The sequence below is a fragment of the Trachypithecus francoisi genome, unplaced genomic scaffold, assembly GCF_009764315.1.
Source record: "Trachypithecus francoisi isolate TF-2019V2 unplaced genomic scaffold, Tfra_2.0 Lachesis_group6, whole genome shotgun sequence".
Classification (NCBI taxonomy): Eukaryota; Metazoa; Chordata; class Mammalia; order Primates; family Cercopithecidae; genus Trachypithecus; species Trachypithecus francoisi.
Window position 1 is genome coordinate 101,619,362 of NW_022681471.1, and position 14,387 is coordinate 101,633,748.

General features: G+C 37.2%; 1 protein-coding gene and 1 pseudogene across 1 annotated transcript in view; both read right to left on the reverse strand.

Annotated features, from left to right (window-relative positions):
• The window catches only part of CFAP47 (cilia and flagella associated protein 47), a 480,485-nt gene that overhangs the window by 186,130 nt on the left and 279,968 nt on the right, over window positions 1-14,387 (reverse strand).
• Window positions 8,191-8,997, reverse strand: LOC117078026 (annotated as a pseudogene).

A 14,387-nucleotide genomic window follows, 5' to 3' on the forward strand; every position in this document is an offset into this window, starting at 1 on the left:
GCATTGGTTCAGTCTGAAAAGGTGGGTGAAGGTGGGACAATTCAAGGTGGGGAGGGGGCGTCTAGGTCATAGGTAGATAAGAGACAAATGGTTGTATTTTTCTGAGTTTCTGATTAGCCTCTCCAAAGGAGGCAATTAGATATGCATTTCTCTCAGTGAGCAGAGGAGTTACTTTGAATAGAATGAGAGGCAGGTTTGCCTTAAGCAGTTCCCAGCTTGACTTTTCCCTTTAGCTTAGTGATTTTGGGACCTCACAATTTAGTTTCCTTTCACAATAAACTCTTGTCCCACCAATAATATTACAACCAGAAATATAACCCCAACCTCTTAGGCAACTGAACGGACCCCCTCTGGGACAAGGGAAACCTGAAACATTGAATTACCAGCCATAATGGAAAGGGAGGTTGGACACGCTTTGCCATATCCTTTCCCTTTTGGAGTTTAGACATAACTGACCACCATTAAGATTAAAATAGGTATCACAAGACTGACGAAACAGACTCTTCGTGTCAATAAGATAACAAATTCCAAACTGACTCTGGTATAGCATCACATGGCAAATAACAAACCCTGAATGAAATAAAATCATTTTACCCCCAAATACATGTCTTTGACATATTTTGAAATGGCCCTGCAAAGCTGTCTTTTGTGGGAGCAATTTTGTATCTGTAGAGAATCTTCATTAATGCATCTAGGCCTTTCCTGATCTAGGAGAGATTAAGCATCTGATACCTTCTAAGGCCTGAGAAAAAGACATTTAGCATCTATTCTCTCTGATGCTTGCTATCTGGAGGCCTCATCTACATAACAAGAACCTTGGCTTCCACAACTCCATTTATCTTAACTCAAGCATTTCTTTCCAGGACTGCAAGTCTTTAGCTTAACTCTTTAACCCAATTGCCAATGAAAATACCTTTGAATCCTTCTATAACTGTAATAAGCCCTCCCTATCCTCACATTGAGATGTTTGGCTTTTCTAGGCCAAACCAATGTATACATTACGTATACTGCCTTATGTCTTTCCCTGTAACTTGTCTCCCTAAAATGTAGAAAACCAAACTGTAACTCGACTATCTCAGGCACTTTCTCAAGACCTCCTGAGATTGTTCTCCAGTCTATGATCACTTATACTGGCTCAGAATAAACCTCTTCAAATATTTCACAGAGTTTGGCTTTTTCATCAACAAAATGCACCACAACTCACTTAGACTCTTCCCATCTCTGCCACCACTACTACCAGATCTTCATGTGAGATTCTATACATTACTGACAGGGTGATGTCCCTCCACATAATCCCCTACAGTTGTGGTAATTTTGGGGAATTCCTCATAGGATACATGTAAATGACTGGCTGCTATTGAATTTTTGGATTTCCGTAGGCCTTCATGGGTCATTTAATGAAAAATTAGAAGGGGACCTATCAAGGATTTCTAGCTTGATAGCATCTTAAACAGCAAGTTTTCTGTAATTGTCTAAGAAGACAAAATTACCCAAAGAAAACAACTGACGTAAGATTTCACTTTCTAATTAACCCCTCCACACGGAAAGAAGCAAGGGATTGCTGACAGCAAATTAACTTTGTATTCTGCATTTTCATTTCTGAATACCATAAACATTCTCTAATTGTCCTGTATTAAATATAAAATCTGTTTTGAACAGAGTTTATTTTTAAGTTCTTGCAGACTGATTTACTAAGTGTGCAAATTAGTATGAATGAGCTGCTAGCAAGCCAATAATCAGCATGTTCTCTAGGACTTAAAATAATGGAAAAGACTACTGAAATTTCTGATTAAATGCCTCCCTAAATATATAATTGTAGAGCATATGTTTACCACTGAAGACCTAACAGAAAGAACAAGCAACTTTTTTAAAGTTCACTTTTTTTTTTTTACTTGCCAGCTCTAGGTCTATAAATATAAAGCAATGAAAGGCAAAATGAGTCATTTATCAAACTGAAAATATATTAAAACTATAAGGACAAAGAATATATGCAGTCTTGGATATTACAATTATGTTGAATTCATTATGTACATTATTTGATTTAAAGTGTATTTTTTAAAAATAACATAGAACACAATCAAGTGTCATTGTAGTTTGGTGCATGCAGAGTAGGAGGAAAGAATTTGGATTGGGCAGAAAACCAAAATGTTAGTAGGACATATATTTGTAACTAAACAAAGTACACAGGACATATATTTGCAATTAAACAAAGTACAGACTCTGACTATGAGAAGATAGGTATGGTAGGGCAGCAGGAGAAAGGCATATCTATCAAGTAACAGTTATCACAGGGTTATCTAAAGTAAGAAGCAAGCTTAAAATAAGGCAAGTTGCACAGAGAAAAGAAGAAATGGGTAAGGCTGGTATAAAAGAAGCCAATTCCACAGTTAAAGACCCAGGATCCCAAGTTGAGGGAAAGATTCCTGTGTAAGGGGTCTAGGGCTATCCAGAACAATGATGGATGGCAGGAAGAGTGTACCAGTGCCCAGGGAGGGAGCTGGCAGAAACAAACTAGGCTTTTAAGAAATAAAGTAGAAACCTATGCCTGAGTGCTGGGACAGACATGACAGAAATAAATGTATCGCAAAGATTGATCATGCTGAAACCACCTTTGCAAAAATTATAAATGAGAAAATAATGATAGTGAAAGAAATCTTATCTAACGGAGTCCATGTTGCTTCTAACCTCCAAGCCATCATTGTTTACTCCTGGGCATGAGCCAAAATAACTTTGGGAGGAACTTAGTTTATAGTTTAACTTTGAAACAAAGATGGTAGCAGCTCTTTCCCCAAACAAATCCCCTTCCCACCTGGGGACAAGACTGCCTTTACAGAACTAACACATTAGACAAAACATTAGAAATTATGGTTTAGGAGTTGACTCATGCAACCTGAGGCTGCAAGAGTCTGAACCTCCCCAAAATGTTCCTGGGGATAACATCACTATTGTAAAGTCCAAGATCAGTGCTTGAGATATTTTGTAGACCCTGTATCCTGGATGGATCAGCTGCCACGAGCCAGATGATAAACTGGCTCATCTGGTCTTGTGGCCTCTGCCCAGGAACCGACTTAGTGCAAGAGGATGGCTTTTACCCCCTGTGATTTCATCTCCGACCTGACCAATAATCAATCCCTACTTCTCCAGCCCCTACCTGACAGATTATCCTTAAAAACTCTGATCCTTGAATTCTTGGGGAGACTGATTTGAGTAATAATAAAACTTAAGTCTCCCATACAGCCAGCTCTGCATAAATTAAACTCAATCTCTATTACAATTCCCCGGTTTTGATAAATTGGCTCTGTCTAGGCAGCAGGCAAGGAGAACCCATTGGGTGGTTACAATGTAAATGAGGAGGCAGGGCTAACAGATCCAGCATCAGACTGGTACTCACTAGACTGTAAGTATGACATGGGAGACTGGTGGTCAGCACAGATGGGCCTCTGGATCCCACTCCTGAGATAGAAACTGGCTCAGGACCTGGGATGGAACATATCAACAGGGATGGTAGGGGGAAGGGAAAGAAATCAGACATTTTCTACATTTAATGCTACTGACAATGTAACTAGTAGAATTCTTTAAAATAACAATTGCTTCTCACAAGAGGGCATCAGCTGCGGGGGTCTGCCCGCAGACCCTGACCCAGATGACAGATGAATAAAACATACACTGATACACAGATATTCTATTTTGCCAGTCCTGCTGAGTGTCCAGCTGCCTGCACACCAAGAGAGGTTTGTCACTGCGGCCAGCCCTGAGCGGCTCACATTCCAGGCATTTATTTCGTATACAATTAACAACAGAAGCTCTGAGTCAACACACTTGTGGATAATTAACATGGTTAAGAGAGTAGTCCTCAGAATGATTAAAGCTCAGGTACCGTGGTCTAAAGTTAAATATCATTATGGGGCAATATCTCTAGTTGACCTCCCCCGGAGAGGGCCATCTGGCTCAAAGGTTAGTTATTGGAGGTAGGGTAAACAGACTCAACTGGGGAAGCCTCTATTGTCCCTAGTATTTACCCTATGACCTAATGCTCTAAGGTAAGCATCGGCTGCCTTCAGCCTGTTCAATTGTTACAAGCTATGTAAACTTTCGGCCTTCCAAAAGGTTTGTGACTACTCCCTATAACTTTCCCTAATATTTCCCTTTAATATTTCTGCCACCATTCTGATTGAATCCCACCAGACAACATTTCTGTGTGTGATACATTATGTGCTTCCTCCAATTCCTTTGCTGCCACCACCTCCATCCACCTCAGCCACTTGTCTTTTTTCTAGGTTCCTCTGCTTGGGGGTGACCTATATCTTGCATCAGAAGCAATAGAGCCAACCCCTTGACTGCTGCTTTACAACCAAGCAGACCTGCCCCCATGCTCAGTTTCAGGCTCCTTTTGCCTTGGCAGAGCATGGTATTTGACACCTTAGCTAGAGAATGCTGCCTTAAATGCTAGGGCCATGGTGTAAAGTTTAGGAAACAGGAACAGGAGACAAGGAGGTAAACAGGCAGATAAAATTCCTTTTCTTTTCTCTCTCACATTGATTGCTCAAGGGTACTTTGCAGAGACACCTGCTGAGCAATCTGATGCATATACAGTCATGCATATCTGGTCAACCACTGGGTGCCTATATGATGGTGGTCCCGTAAGATTATAATGGAGACGAAGAATTCCTATTGCCTAGTGATGCCGTTATGTCCTGCTGCAATGCATATTATATGGTGATGCTGGTGTAAACAAACCTACTGAGCTGCCAGTGGTATAAAAGCTTAGCACATACAATTATGTACAGTTCATAAAACTTTATGGTAATGAATTACCAGAATTTATTTGCCATGGCAAATAATGACCAGACTGTGTTGCTGATTTATGTATTTATTATACTATACTTTTTCTTGTTATTTTAGGGTGTACTTCTACTTATTTGAAAAAAAAATTAACTGTAAAATAGTCTCAGGCAGTTACTTCAGGAGGTATTCCAGAATAAAATATTGTTATTATAGTTTTTATAGGAGATGACAGCTCCATACATGCTACTGTTCCTAAAGACTTTCCAATGTGGGACAAGATGTGGAGGTAGAAGATAGTGATGTTGATGATCCTGACTCTGTGTAGGCCTAGGGTAATGTGTGTGCTTGTGTCTTAGTTTTTAATAAAGAAGTTTAAGAAGTAAAATAAATAAATAAAGTTTAAAATAAAAAAGTTTATAGAATAAGGATATAAAGAAAGAAAATATTTTTGTACAGCTATATATGTTTTAGCTAAGTTTTATTACAAGAGTCAACAAGCTTAAAAATATTAAGAAGTTTATAAAGCAAAAAAGTTATAGGAAGCCAAGATTAATTTATTATTATACAAAATTTTAAAAAATAAATTTAGTATAGCCTAAGTATACAGTGTTTATAAAGTCTACAGGAATGGACAGTAATCTTCTAGGACTTTGTATTCACTCACCACTCATTCACTGACTCACCTAGAGCAATTTCCAGTCCTATAAGTTCCATACATGGTAAGTGCCTGTACAGGTATATCTTTTTTAAAATATTTTATAGCCCATTTGTACTGTACCTTTTCTAGGTTTAGATATTTTTAGCTACACAAATACTTAGCATTGTGTTACAACTGCTTACAGTATTTGGTACATTAACTTGTTGTGCCGGTTTGTAGCCTCAGAGCAATAGGTTGTACCATACAGCCTAGATGATTAGTAGGCTATACCATGTAAGTTTGTGTAAGTACATTGTGATGTTCATACAAAGATGAAACCACCTAACAAAGCATTTCTCAGTATGTATCCCCTTTGTTAAGCCATGCATGATTGTATTCACAGAGGTAAGTTGTGGATACTGAGGCAACAGCTCATGTATCATGCAATGCTTTACCTCCCATCCTTCCCTTCCTTGTTTCTATTTTTATTTTTCCACTCTCAGTGCCCTGAATTTGCATCTCCCAAGTAAAGTATTCGTATTTAATTATTGCTTAAGGTTTTATTTTCTAGGGGATTCAAACTAGGATAATTACTAGAGTAAGAATAAACAGCATTGTGACTTCACATTTTGTGCAGCATAACATCATGGAAACAGAAGACTTAGCAGGCTTACTCAGTATACTCACTCTAATTACTTAGTAGACTTGAATGCTTACTCAGGAGACTTGATGTGATCTCCTACATAGTCTGTGAAGACACGTACATTTCCTGGGCCTAACATTCTCCCTTTTACAAATGGAGATACTGTACCATGGTGGCATTAGGCTGTGCAAGTGGCGGTTCCCCAGTTTATTCTAATACAAGGATTAACTACACAAGTGATCTGGGCAGGGAGAATTTTGATAATATAGGTTCCTAGACTACTTCCAACCTGAGAATAATCCAGTAGGCCTAGAGTTGGGCCTGGAATATGTATTTTGTTGCAGGTACCCAGGTACCACTGATGTACATCCAGAGTTGGTGACCACTGGCAAACAATAACCAAAAGTGAGCTGGAGTGGCTATACTACAATTACAAATGGACTTTAAGTCAAAAAATGTTAAAAGAGCCAAAGAACATCATTATAGAATGATGAAAGATTCCATTATTTAAGAAGATACAGCAATTAGAAACATATATGACCATAAAATGTAATCCTCAAATATATAAAACACACACTGACAGAATTAAAGAGAGAAATAGGCTTTTTAATAATAATATAATAATAATAGTTGGAGGTTTCAACACCTCACTTTCGATGCAGTGGCATGATCCTGGCTCACTGCACCCTCTGCCTCCCAGGTTCAAGCAATTCTCGTGTTTCAGCCTCCCGAGTAGCTGGGATCAGGCTTGTGCCACCATGCCCATCTAATTTTTGTGTTTTTAGTAGAGACGGGGTTTTGCCATGTTGGCCACGCTAGTCTCGAACTCCTGGTCTCAAGCAATCTGCCCACCTTGGCCTCCCAAAGTGCTTGGATTACAAGCATGATGAGCCACTGTTCCTGGCTGTGTATAGTTTTTAAACTGGTGTCCTCGCAGAGGGGATGATCAATGGAGCCTTGTATTCTGCCATCTTGCTCTGCTTATCCCTGATACACTTTCACCATACAAAAATATTGTGTTTCTGTATATTTGCAATGAATAATTTAGCATGAAATTAAGAAAGCAATTGCTTTTAAGATATTATCGGCCGGGTGCGGTGGCTCAAGCCTGTAATCCCAGCACTTTGGGAGGCCGAGACGGGCAGATCACGAGGTCAGGAGATCGAGACCATCCTGGCTAACACGGTGAAACCCCGTCTCTACTAAAAAAAATACAAAAAATTAGCCAGGCGAGATGGCGGGCGCCTGTAGTCCCAGCTACTCAGGAGGCTGAGGCGAGAGAATGGCGTAAACCCGGGAGGCAGAGCTTGCAGTGAGCTGAGATCCGGCCACTGCACTCCAGCCTGGGCGACAGAGCGAGACTCCATCTCAAAAAAAAAAAAAAAAAAAGATATTATCAAAAAGAATAAAATAGGAATATATTTTAAAAAGTGTAAAACTTATACTCTGAGAAATATAAAACCCATTGAAAAAATAAAGAATTTCTAAAGAAATTAAAAAAAACATTCCAAATTTCTGATTCAAGACAATATTGTTAAGATAACAATCTTCCCCAAATTGATCTACAGAATCAATGCAATACTTATCAGAAGGCCAGTAGGCTTTTCTTATAAATCAACAAGCAGATTCTAAAATCCATAAGCAGTTGGGAAGGGTCTGGAATAAGGAAAATAATCTTGTTAAAAAGAAAAATATTGCAGGACGCACACTTTCTGATTTCAAAACTTACTACAAAGCAATAGTAATTAGACCAGTTTGGGACTGGCATGAGGACAGACATGAAGACCAATGGGATAAAATAAAGAATACAGAAATAAACTGTGTATCTATCATCAATAGATTTTTTTATTTCAAAAATTGTATTTACTTAGAAGCATTCAGACTGTCAACAAAACAGCTGCAACTGTTTCATTTTTGCAATTAGAGTGATATTCAGTTAACAGAGCAATTATTTCATGTTAGATGCATCACAGACAACTGAAGAAGAAAAAACTACCATCCCCATATATAACTAATTTGTGCTGTGCACTAACGAGAACCTGATTTAAATTTCCATGCCAATTTACAACCCCCATATTCTACTAGGCAAGGTTAGTGGCTATTGAAAACACCACTAGAACAGGACTTTCTAAAGACACATTCAGTAGTGTGTTAATTATACACACACAAAAAAAGACACTGTATAGTTTAAAAACAAATGTTACACAGCCTTACATTTCAATTTTTTTTCTTTAAAAGGAGTGAGTTGTGTACAAGGGGATTAAATGCTTTATAGACAAGAAAAAAAAACTACAGTAGAACCAACTTATTCATCATCATCATCTTCTGCTTCTTCTTCCTCCTCCCCCTAATCCTCATCTTCTTCATCTTCCTCCTCTTCCTTCTTTTTCTTACTTTTTTCAGCCTTTACAACTCCCTTTTTTGCTACATCAGGCTTTCCTTTAGCTTGATATGCAGCAATATCCTTTTTGTATTTTTTCTTCAGCTTCGCAGCCTTCTTTTCATAAGGCTGCTTGTCATCTGCAGCGGTGTTATTCCACATCCCTCCCAGTTTCTTTGCAATATCACTAGTGGACTGGACGGATGTTCTCCTTTGATTTTTGGGTGATACTCAGAACAGAACAGAAAAAAGGCTGAAGGAGGCATCTTAGGTGCATTGAGATCCTTGAAATTCTTTTTTGTCTCCCCCTTAATAGGGACATATTTTTATCTCTCTTTCATAACAGGCCTTGTCTGCCTTTGCCATGTCTTCAAATTTTCCTTTCTCTTTAACAGACATGGTCTTCCACCTCTCTGAGCAGTTCTTAGAAAACTCTGAGAAACTGACTGAAGCATCTAGTTGTTTCTTCTTGCACTCCTCCTGATAAGTTTGCACAAAAAATGCATATGATGACAGTTTGCCTCTTGGCTTCCTAGGGTCTCCTTTGCCCATCTTTAGTTACTTTTCTTCAGTGAGGCACAGAATCGCCCAGTGCCTGCCTGGCTCTCACTTGCCCTGGCACTGTCTCTGTGGAGATCAATGTACTGCAATGGCTGTGAGAGGGTCAACTGATTTTCAACAAAGGTGCCAAGATCATTCAATGTGGAAAGAGTAGTGTTTTCAACAAATGCTGCTAAGACAACTTGGCAGCCACATGCAAAGGAATGAAGTTCTCACAAGATATACAGATATTAACATAAAATGGATAAAAGACCTAAATGTGAGAGTTAAAGCCATAAAAGTCTTAGAAGAAACATAAGGATAAATCTTCATGACCTCACATTTGGCAATGGTTTCTTAGATATGATCAAAAGCAAGAGCAACAAGAACAACAAAAACAGTTAAACTGACTTCATTGAAATCAAAAAACCCTTGTGCTTCAAAGGATGCTATCAAAAGAGTAAAAAGACAACTCACAGAATGGGAGAAGGATACTTACTTGCAAATCATATATCTATCTGATAAGATATTGTATCTGAAATATAGAAAGAACACTTGCAACTCAATGATAAAAAGACAACTCAATTTTTAAAGTGGGTAAAAAATCTGAATAGACATTTATATAAATAAGGTATACAAATGGCAAATAAGTACATGGAAAGGTGCTCAACATCATTATCATTATTCATCAGGAAAATGGCAATGAAAACCTCAATAAGACACCACTTCCACTCACTAGGATGGCTAGAATCAAGAAGTCAGACAATAACAAGTCTATGATGTGGAATAATTAGAATCCTCATACACTGTTGGTGGAATGTAAGATGGTGTAGCCACTTTGGGAAAAATTTTGGCAGTTTTTCAAATGGTTAAACATAGAATTACCCATATGATCCAACACTTCTACTCACAGATGTATACCCAAGATAAATAAAAACATATGTCTGCATAAAACCTTGTACACAAATGTTGATAGCAGCATTATTCATGGCAGCTAAAAGGTAGAAACAACCCAAATGTCCATTAACTGATGAAAGGATAAACAAAGTAGGGCATAGTCACAAAATGGAATATTATTTGATCATTACAAGAAATGGCATACTGCTAAGTGAAGAAGCCAGTCAGAAAATATAACATACGATTCATTTTACAGGAGATCTCCAAAATAGGCACTTCTATAGAGATAGACATTAGATTAGTGACTGCTTAAGGATGATAGGATGGTAGATGATGGAGGGGCATGATATCTAAAGAGTACTGGGTTTCTTTCTGAGACCATAAAAGTGTTCTAAATGATTGTGTTAATGACTACAGATATTTATAAATATACTGAAAACTATTGAATTGTACACTTTAAATCTGTCAATGGTATGGTATGTGAATGATATCTCAACAAAGCTTAAAATCAAATACATAGAGGAATAGAGATCTGAGTGTGAGCACAGGTGAAGATCCTTTTATTTTTTACTTGATGTAAATTCAAAGGACAAGTATTATCCTTTAAGGTTATTTTTGCAACTCTTCTAGGAAGATAGACTATAATAAAATTTATTATAATTAAATTTAAAGACCAAAAACAGAGTTGTCATTTCATTGCTCTTGCTAATTCGGGTTTTCTAAAAAATTTATTTTTTGATCTTATAAGATTTAAATGTAGTATATGGATTACTGATTTTCTTCCAGAATCTAATCACATTCTCTTTTTTTTTGAGATGGAGTCTTGCTCTGTCGCCCAAGCTGGAGTGCAATGGCACAATCTCAGCTCACTGCAAGCTCTGCCTCCCGGGTTCATGCCATTCTCCTGCCTCAGCCTCCCGAGTAGCTGGGACTACAGGTGCCTGCCACCACGTCTGGCTAATTTTTTGTATTTTTAGTAGAGAAGGGGTTTAAACGTGTTAGCCAGGATCGTCTTGATCTCCTGACCTCGTGATCTGCCTGCCTCGCCCTCCCAAAGTGCTGGGATTACAGGTGTGAGCCACTGCGCCTGGCCCTATCACATTCTTATATAGACCATAATTGGACAGGATGCTTGACAGTTGTGGCAATCTTATCTGAAAGATACATATAAATTGTATTTCTAAGTGAGTTAAAGAAATTCAATTTTAAATTTGTTTTGCAAATTTGAAGAGTTTTGCCAAAACCAATGTGACAAATATAATAGCACAAGCTGAGCCCTTGGTATTTTGAGAAAAATTAACTCAATCTTACTTTTAATATTAGGTAAGTTTTGGCAATGCTAACAATAAAGTATAATATATTTGTTCCAATTAAAGTCAGCTTACATCATTAAAACTAGCATTTAATTTGATATTCTGTTAAACAAATTTATTTTTTATCCTGTTTGAAATGTATTTGTGGTTATTCCATATAACACAGAATGTAGAGTTTATTTTTGAAGTATATTTCATAAGTTTTTTGTTTTTGCTTTTTTGTTTGTTTTTATTTTTGGGGGGGACAGAGTTTCTAGGAAGAAACTCTTGTTGCCCAGGCTGAAGTGCAATGGTGTGATCTTGGCTCACTTCAACCTCTGCCTCCCAGGTTCTAGCAATTCTCCTGCCTCAGCCTCCCAAGTTGCTGGGATTACAGGCACCCGCCACCACGCCAGGCTAATTTTTGTATTTTTAGTAGAGACCGGGTTTCACCATGTTGGCCACACTGGTCTCAAACTCCTGACCTCAGGTGATCCACCCATCTCGGCCTCCCAAAGTGCTGGGATTACAGGCATGAGCCACCGTGCCTCACCTATATTATAAGTTTTAAGGATTAATTTAGTTTCATTTTTTCAAAAATTTTCAATTTTATTTTGAGGCTGAAGAGTAATTTAGCTATTAATGTATTTAATCTTTGTAAAATGAGAACTGCAGTTGACCTTTGAACGACATGTATTTGAACTGTATGGGTGCACTTACATGCAGATTTTTTTTCAACCAAATGCAGATAGAAAACACAGTTTCCATGGGCCGTGAACCCGTGTACACCCAGGGCTGAGTTTTCTTATCAGTGAGTTCTCCCAGATCTGTTGTGGGACTTGAGTATGAGTGGATTTGAGTATACACGGGTGGTTCTGGAACAAATCCACTGTGCATACTGAGGTATGACTGTACATATAGTATTAGTTGTTGATAAGAAATATTTTCTACATATTTACAATTACATTACATATTAAAAAGTTGTCACGGATGATTTACTGGTATTTCAGTCACCAATTTAACTGCTAATTATTAGTGAATATTTTAAAATTAGGGAAATTAGAATAAGGTGGGAGAAGGGAGAGAAGGATAACAGTGCTCCTACAATATGCTCTTCTAACATGTCTGTCACATTAGAAGATCAATATTTAGATCAATATTTTGAATTAATCTAATTTCTTCTTCTTCTCCCAAGAGAGAAGGAGCAGAAGAAATTGGAGCAATACAAAATACTAGAGATTGAAGTCATAACACTTAGGAATGAGGGTTTTGAGCTCCATATTAAGTGATCAGCAAAACCAGCCCAGAGCGTTTTGTTTGAGTGCTTTGGCAAATATTGTTCATATAGGACCCCGTATGTTGGGAAGTGATTTGGATAATCGCTAGTGGAAACATAGCAGGTCTCCTGCTTAGCTATGCTATTTAAGGCCAATAAAGCTCTGCCTGTCCGTAAATTTCAACATCCTGGGAACCACGTGTAGAAGGGATTGTAAGTCAATATCTACACCCAGGTTCAATTCTGAGTTTTGTGAGGCATGAGGTTGTCACAATTTGTGGGAGGGGCCTTCTAAAAGAGCAATAATGTAAAATTAGAAATATAAAAGTAGGAACAGGGACTAGGAAAGGGGGTCAAAAAAGTAAAGAGTCATAAAGTATCATAGTAAATCTGTCCCTAAAATCACTAAATGTTTCAGTAAAGACTGATTGACAACATTAATATGAGAGGAAAGAAAGCCACTTTTTTAATACCTTAAAACTAGCTTCTTTTGATGAGTTTAGAACTTCGGTGATCATAAATATGGCCCTACTTCTAACCGTCTTCTGCAGTTAGGGGAACATTGGGCTATCCCTGGTTCTCCAGATAAATTATTGTCATTTGTTTCTTTCTCCATGACACCAAAAAAAAAAAAAAAAGTTTTGTTTCCATATTGCCATATTTATTGTCAGGAATTTGCTTGTTTATTCTCCTAAAATCAGTTTATACCATAAAAATATGTTTTCTAAACATATTTTTTTCTAAGGCACAAATTCTAATAGAATTCCATTTATTGAAGTTACAATGCTTGCATCCCATTCCTTTTCATTATTCAAGTTCACCTCTGAACAGCAGAATGCACAGAGTTTAGGGCATGCCTTTTATTTGATTTGTTACTATCCTGAGTTATAATATCCTACTTTTGAAAGTTTCCTAATATCTTTCTTCTTAAACTTACTTCATTTAAGTGCCTGTTTAAGACAGTGAAAACAGAAACATAGGATGAAAAGATCCCTTTATAATCTCAGCTGCACAGAAAATCGAGTTAGACATAAACCATGATAGGCCAAATACATTTCAAAGTTTTATTCATGATCATTCAAAATTGTTTACCATTTTATTTTTTCATAGTTTGACAGTAATCATCTTACCAAAATGGATAATCAATAATTGATATGAAAGAAAAAATCAGCCTTAGGAAAATATCTGATTGAACAGATTTTTAAATGTAAATAACTTCACACTTACTTATAATTAAAAACTATTTAAATGTGACACAGTCTTCATGAGTGTTTAATAAGGCTATACTTCGAGTTTTAAGTCAATTCTATGCTGTATATCCTTGGTTATATATTTTCTCAAAGTGAAATGCTTTAAAATTTGAATTATCCTATATAGTCAACTGAATTAATTCTTAATTTTATTTATAAACACATTCTATATGTGTCTATATATAACACTTATCTCATTTTATTGTAAGAGCTACTTATCTGTGAGTCCACCAAAGGAAAGAATAAGGCAATTTTTATCTTTTTGCCTAGGGGAATTGATGCTCAATATTGTCGATGAATGAATGGCTGAAAAAATACATTCACAATTCTCTCTGTGTTTTAAAGCAGACGCGGCTTTATCCAGTTATCTCAAAAGGGATTAAAAAGTTACTAAACAAGTTATTCATTTAAAATCCTAATAGCACATTGAAAAGCTGAAGTTAATAAAGATTTTAAAAAGACAATGACTTATGACGAAGGGTCTCTGACTGATTGCTGGTAAGCAAATATCCACCCGCAGTTGTTCGGCTGGCTCAGGTTATTTTTATTTTTACTTTTTGAATGTGAATGTTTAGACAGGGCATCTACTCTCTAGTTCACCATAGGATCTGTCATCCCTATTACCTTGACCAGACCTAACTCTTAATTCCTTGTTACTTGCATGGCCACTTAGCATTTGAGTCTGGG